The 6,488-nt window shown below is 48.7% G+C and overlaps 1 non-coding gene across 1 annotated transcript; it reads right to left on the bottom strand.

Annotated features, from left to right (window-relative positions):
- Window positions 1-5,562: 5,562 nt before the first annotated feature.
- LOC112206352 (U6 spliceosomal RNA) lies at window positions 5,563-5,666 on the bottom strand. The gene has a single exon (XR_002940574.2). It is a non-coding gene; the product is annotated as a U6 spliceosomal RNA (small nuclear RNA).
- Between the last annotated feature and the right edge of the window lie 822 nt (window positions 5,667-6,488).

Here is a 6,488-nt window from a genome sequence, read left to right as displayed (position 1 = left end):
TGACTTTCTGGAGGACCAAAGGATAACATCTGCTTATTATGGGAGTGCTTTGAAAAATTAGCCACACTGGGCTGGGCACGGTGTCTCACACCTATAATCCCAGCACTTTGGGAGGCCAAGGCAGCTGGATCACTTGAGGTCAGGAGTTTGAGACCAGCCTGGCCAACATGCTGAAACCCCATCTCTACTAAAAATGCAAAAAAAAAAAAAAAAATTAGTTGGGCATGGTGGCAGGCACTTGTAATTCCAGCTACTCAGGAGGCTGAGGCAGGAGAATTGCTTGAACCCAGGAGGCACAGGTTGCAGTGGACCAAGATTGCGCCATTGCACTCCAGCCTGGGCAACAAGAGCAAAACTCCCCCTCAAAAAAGAAGAAAGAGAGAGAGAAAGAGAGAGGGAGGGAGGGAGGGAGGGAGGGAAGAAGGAAGGGAGGAAGGAAGGAAGGAAGGAAGGAAAGAAGGAAAGAAAGGGAAGGATAGGAAGGAAAGAGAAAGGAAGAAAGAAAAATTAGCCACACTGTTAGCATAAAAATGCCCAGGAAGCTTCACTAGAGAGTCCTGCATTACTACAATATCTCTGCTCATTCTTCTCATCAAAGAAGGGCAATTTTGTGAGGGTTTCAATAGGAAATCATGAGGCATCCACATTATAGTCCTGATTGGGCTCCTTCTGACTCCTTTTTGTTTCCTAATCTTAGAAAATCTGTAAAGGGCATCCATTTTTCTTCAGTTAACAATGTAAAAAACACTGCATTGGCATCGTTAAATTCTCAGGAGCCTGAGCTCTTTACAGATGGACTAAGTGGCACATCATCATTGACAAAAATGTCTTGAACTTGATGCCATTTATATTGAGAAATAAAGCTTATATTTTCTTTTTATCCTTTAATTCCATTTTTCCATGAACTTTTTGAATTCCTCTTATATACGAGAAATGGATGAGGTTTTTGGTATGTAAATGACCCTTGAGTAAAGCTGTTGGAAATCAGTTTGGGAAATTGTAACAGCATTTAAAAACTGGGATATGCTGGAAAAGAAAATATCAGAGTACATAGCACATACTAAATTTATTTTGTGAGGCTTGTATTCATGTGTGTGTGATGTGTACATGTGTACTGAATCACTAATATATTTGAAATTATAGGTCAAGTAAAAAAAAAGTGAAAGCCACCAATTTAGGCTGATTTTCTTAGAAGAGCCTGCCTTTTGCTTTAGATTCTCTCTTCTCCTCTTTTCCCCAAATCTTCCAAGTCCCCCCATACAGGCCAGCTTTCCTGGGTCTTCCAACCCCAGCCCCATTGAGTTGAAGAAACCTTTTCCCTCATTGTCAGAGCAAGCTGAGTGTCACCTGGCATATGTTATCAGAGAGAAGGATACCCTTCTCCAACAGTGCCCTTAGCCCAGAGAAATCTGTCATTAATGACAGAGGTCAAGATGCCATGGTTCTCAAGGACAGGAAGATCATTCAGAGCCAGGAACCCACCCAGAGGTATCCAGGGGCTGGCAAGCATCCCTGTGCCCACAGATGAGGCTGGCCTGCCCAGAGCCCCATGCTCAGCCCTGTGCTGGGATGTTCTGTGTGCCTTAGGTATGTCCCATCCAGACAGACTGGAGAGATGCTAGACTGAGAGAGCTTTCATTAGAAGGATTTTAATAGACGTTAAAATATATTTCTGTCACTTGTGCCTCACTTCTCAACTTCTTCTCTACTAACAGTTATAATCATCATGACTGCAACTCTAAGTCCTTACCAAGACCCTCCTTGAATGAGAAAGCTCTGCCATGCCTTCCCTGTCATCATCCACTCTTGCAGCACAGCTGGCCCTCTGTATCTGCGGGTTCTACACCGATGGATTCAACTGACCGTGGATCGGAAATACCCAGAAAAAAAATTATATCTCTACTGAACACATATGGCCTTTGTTTTTCATCATTATTCCCTAAACTATACAGCATAACTATTTACATGGTATTTACATTGTGTTGGGTATAAGTAATCTAGAGATGATTTAAAGTATACAGCAGGTTAGATGCAAATGCTAAGCCCTTTTATATAAGGGACTTGAGCATCCTTGGATCTTGGCATCCGAAGGAGATCCTGAAACAACTGCCACAAGAATACCAAGAGCCAACTGTACTGTCCTAACACCTCTGTGTCCTCCCATCTTCCAGGTGGCGCCATCATCCACTTCCTAAAATCTCTTCCATGCATTTTATACCTTCCATCTTGGCTGCAATTCCCCATCTGTTCACGTATGGTGTCCACTTTTCCACTAGATCGTCAACATGTTTGTCATAGTTGTTTTAAAGTCCTATTGGATAGTTCCAACATCTGGGCCAGGCCTGGGGTTGGTTCCACCGATTGCTCTGTCTCCTAACAATAGGTTGGGTTTTCTCTTGCCTTTTCCTATAACTTTTGTAGAGAAAAACGGAAGAGATTGGGATGAATGATATTGATGCCTGGAAATGGGTGTGCCTCTTGTCTTGTATGGACATCACGTCGGTGTGAGAGTTGGAGTTCATCTGGCCAGTGGTGAGCTGGGCTTGGGTCTTATGGTGGTGGTAGTTACCCTCAGAGGCAAAATCCCCTCCAGCAGTGGCCGCTGTGACCCTGGGCTTTATTTATGTTGACTCTGGGCTGTCAGATGGTTGTTTTTCTTTAAGAGCTTTACTGAGATCACCTACCATACAATTGACCCATTTAAAGCATTCAATGGTTTTTAATGTAGTCACAGATTTGTGCACCCATCACCACAATCAATTTTAGAACATTTTCATCACCCAAAAAGAAACCTCACTACCCTCGCCTGCACCTGCCACTCTCCCGACCCTACCCAGGTCCTGACAGCCCCTCCTCTACTTTCTCTCTGCTTTCTGTCCTGCTCCTTTCATAGAAGTGGACTCACATAGCATGCAGCCCCCTGCGCCTGGCATCCTTCACTCAGCACTCTGCTGCCCAGGCTCATCCTGTCTTGCACGCGTCAGTGCTTTGTTCCCCCTTATCGCAGCACAGTACTGCATTGTGTGGGTGTCTGTGGGGCGAGGGGTTCTCCCCGCTCCTGCTCTATCCTCAGCTCTCCTGTCCCTGCTTGGCTGGCCCCAGAGGAGGCCTCCCTCCATGCTCTGGCTTGGCATTCAGTGTTTAACTCCTGGTGGAGGCTGGGGAGATGCCAGGTTCTCCTGGTCCAGTCTTGCTCCTGGTCAGGCCCCCTGAGCCTGGGCCTGAGGCTTTCTCAGTGCCCTAGGGCACCCTCCAGGCCATCACACTCTGCCTGGCACTATGGGGAGTGGCCTGGCCCTGCAAAGGAGCTCAGCTGGGGGAGCACAGCAGCCGCATCTGCACGCCTGCCCCTCTCACCAAAGCCCAGTGGAGGCCCTGGGAAAAGAGCTGCTAAGTGTTGGGTTCCCGTGTCTGGGGCTTCCAGGCCCTCTGAATGGTGGGACGAGCACACACACCTTGCTCATGGAGCCTGTTAGCATTTGATACACTCTCCTTCCCACTTTAGGAGCCAGCTTGCCCCTGCTGGGCTTTGCCAAAAGTGGAATAGGTTGCATCTCCTCTCTCCTGGAAAGGCCCTGTCCCTCCTTGGAAGTTAGCTGGAACTCTATGCCCACCAGGCCTGTGCCCACTGCTGTCACCCTATCTGTGGCACTCTGGGACAGGTATTTGGGGCAGGGTCTAGCTCTTTGTATCCCTAGAGCCAAGAACAATGCATGGTATGCAATTGACACTTAATATATGTGTACTGCATGAAAGAGAACTGATAAATTAGTGATTCTTAAACAGAGGTGCACGGCAAGATTTCCGGGGAGTGAACCCCCCACCACATCATCCCCACCCCACCTCACTTGGAAGCACTGTCAGCCTTTGATTCAAGCCAGGGGGTCCCTGGGTCGGGCTCCCCCAGCATGAGTCCCCCACAGAGTGAGCCGCGTGCAAGGCCAAGGAGATTTGCCTCTGTGTTGTAGGCCTCCCTCTGGGCACCCACCCTGGAACTCTCTGAGCCCTGGGCCTGCACCCAGGGATGTGGGCCCCACCGGCCTCCCTGCAGCAGGCCTCACCACCAGCATGTGTGCCCCCGCCAGCTCAGGAAGGGTAACCGCTTGGACGTATAGAGCCAGACGTTCACTGTGTTCAAACAGGGCCCCATGGTGCAAACAGGAGTTGCTAAAGATAAGAGGATCAGGTTGAGGGCTGGGGCCAGCTCTCCAATGTGGTCCAAATCAGCAGAGAATTCTGAACGACCCATCAGGAAGTTCTCAATTCAAACCTGGCCTACTAGAGTGACATGAAAGTACATGTTTGTCAAAGCATGAAAATAAAACATACTATTAGTAATATTCCATAACTTTAAACACAGTCATGTGCCCTGTGGGCCCCTATCTGCATACTTACCCTGGGCCCTGCAGATGTAGGGAGGGCCTGTGGTCCACACCCAGACTCCAGCAAGGGTTGTCTTGTCTGTTTCGCACACCACCCTCTGCGTTGGGTGCTCTGGGATCCCACGTTACAGCTGAGGGTCTCAAGGTGCACCGAGGACAGTCATATGAACTATTGGCCCGTCATAAAGCACATGACTCTAGAGTCAGGCCCACCCCAGCTGTCTGACCTGACAGCCCCGCACTTTGCAGCTTCCCAGAGCCCCTTGTACTATGCTGGGTTGTCCCTGTCCCAGGCACTCCCTGGGACTCTCTGGAACAGGCTCCTCTCATAGCCATTTGGCCTGTGAGCATGGTTCTCTGGTTGATCAAATATTATTATTTTAATACTCTATGTGAAATATTATTTTTCTTTAAAAAAAAATTTTGGCCGGGTGCAGTGGCTCATGCCTGTAATCCCAGCACTTTGGGAGGCTTAGGTGGGCAGATCACGAGGTCAGGAGATCGAGACCATCCTGGCTAACACGGTGAAACCCCATCTCCACTAAAAATACAAAAAATTAGCCAGACGTGGTGGCGGGCGCCTGTAGTCCCAGCTACTCCGGAGGCTGAGGCAGGAGAATGGCGTGAACCCAGGAGGTGGAGCTTGCAGTGAGCTGAGATCACGCCACTGCACTCCAGCCTGGGTGACAGAGCAAGACTCCGTCTAAAAAAAAAAAAGAAAGAAAGAAAATGGACAAGTCAACAGCCAAGTAGGGCGTGTACTTTTGTAGGTAAAAAGTCTACCCAGTAGCTGTTTGGGTGACAGTGTTTTTGCTTACTGGCATCCACTTCTGTCCTTTTTCCAAGATCATGAAATGCGTCTCAAAAAAAAAAATTATTTTTAGGCCAGGCACCGTGGCTCACACCTGTAATCCCAGCACTTTGGGAGGCTGAGGCAGGAGGATTACCTGAGGTCAGGAGTTCAAGACCAGCCTGGCCAACATGGTGAAACCCTGCCTCTACTAATAATACAAAAATTAGCTGGGTGTGGTGATGTGCGCCTGTAATTCCAGCTATTCGGGAGGCTGACGCAAGAGAATCACTTGAACCCGGGAGGCGGAGGTTTCAATGAGCCAAGATTGCACCACTGCACTCCAGCCTGAGCGACAGAGTGAAACTGTGTCTCAAAATAAATAAATAAATAAATATGAAACGCTTCATGAATTTGCATGTCATCTTTGTGCAGGGCCACGTTAATCTTCTCTGTATCATTCCAATTCTAGTATACTGCTGCCAAAGCAAGCACGAAATATTATTTTCCAAAAGAATTAGAACCCAAGAGAATACATTTAACTTGACTGCGCAAACACAGTCTAGTGTTTAGCAGGTCCCCAGGCCGCCTTTATAAACTTTGACTCCCCCATTTGTAACCAAGACTGCTCAGGCCGACTAACCTAAGAACACCACGGATCATGGTTACATTCATTCACCCATCGATACTGGCCCCTGTGCCCACTCGCCAGATCAGGAGGACCATGGCTGCCCTTTCCAGAAGAACCTGCAGAGAGTAAATTCTGACAACGCTTCACTGAAGGCGCCAGATAGCAGGAGAGCTTATTCTCAGCCTAACTCAGAACTGATGCCTGCTTGCCTGGCTTGCTGCTGGGAGCCGCAGGTTCCCTTCCCCAGCGAGGCAGTGGGGAGCAGGAAGTGTGTTCCAGTCCTTGAAGTCCACGTGGCAACTCCCAGGGCCTAGAGAGAGTCAACACTGGGGCACCCCAGCCTTCCCAGCCTCCCCATGGCACCCTCCCACTCTCCACTTCTTGTCCCGGCCTCTGCCTCTCCCTGCACAGTTGGCAGGTGAAATATCCACTTCTTTCTGGAGAAACTCCATATTTTATTCACCAAGAGGAACGTCACATAAAAACACCAGGGTCTGATGTCATTCATTTTTCCAGATTTGGGGGTTTAGTTGAAAATAACACCACTCACGGCCATTACCAGCCTAGTTCAAGATCCCGATCGGCCCCTCCGGGTCCCCTTCCCCAGGGACTTCTCAGCATTTGGAGAGGACGAGACCCTCCTGTCTTCTTCCTTGGTGCAGCCCAGAAAAGGGCGAGAGAGGAA

This window comes from Pan troglodytes, chromosome 17, assembly GCF_028858775.2.
Source record: "Pan troglodytes isolate AG18354 chromosome 17, NHGRI_mPanTro3-v2.0_pri, whole genome shotgun sequence".
In the NCBI taxonomy this organism is placed as follows: Eukaryota; Metazoa; Chordata; class Mammalia; order Primates; family Hominidae; genus Pan; species Pan troglodytes.
This window is presented reverse-complemented; position numbering and strand designations above follow the sequence as displayed.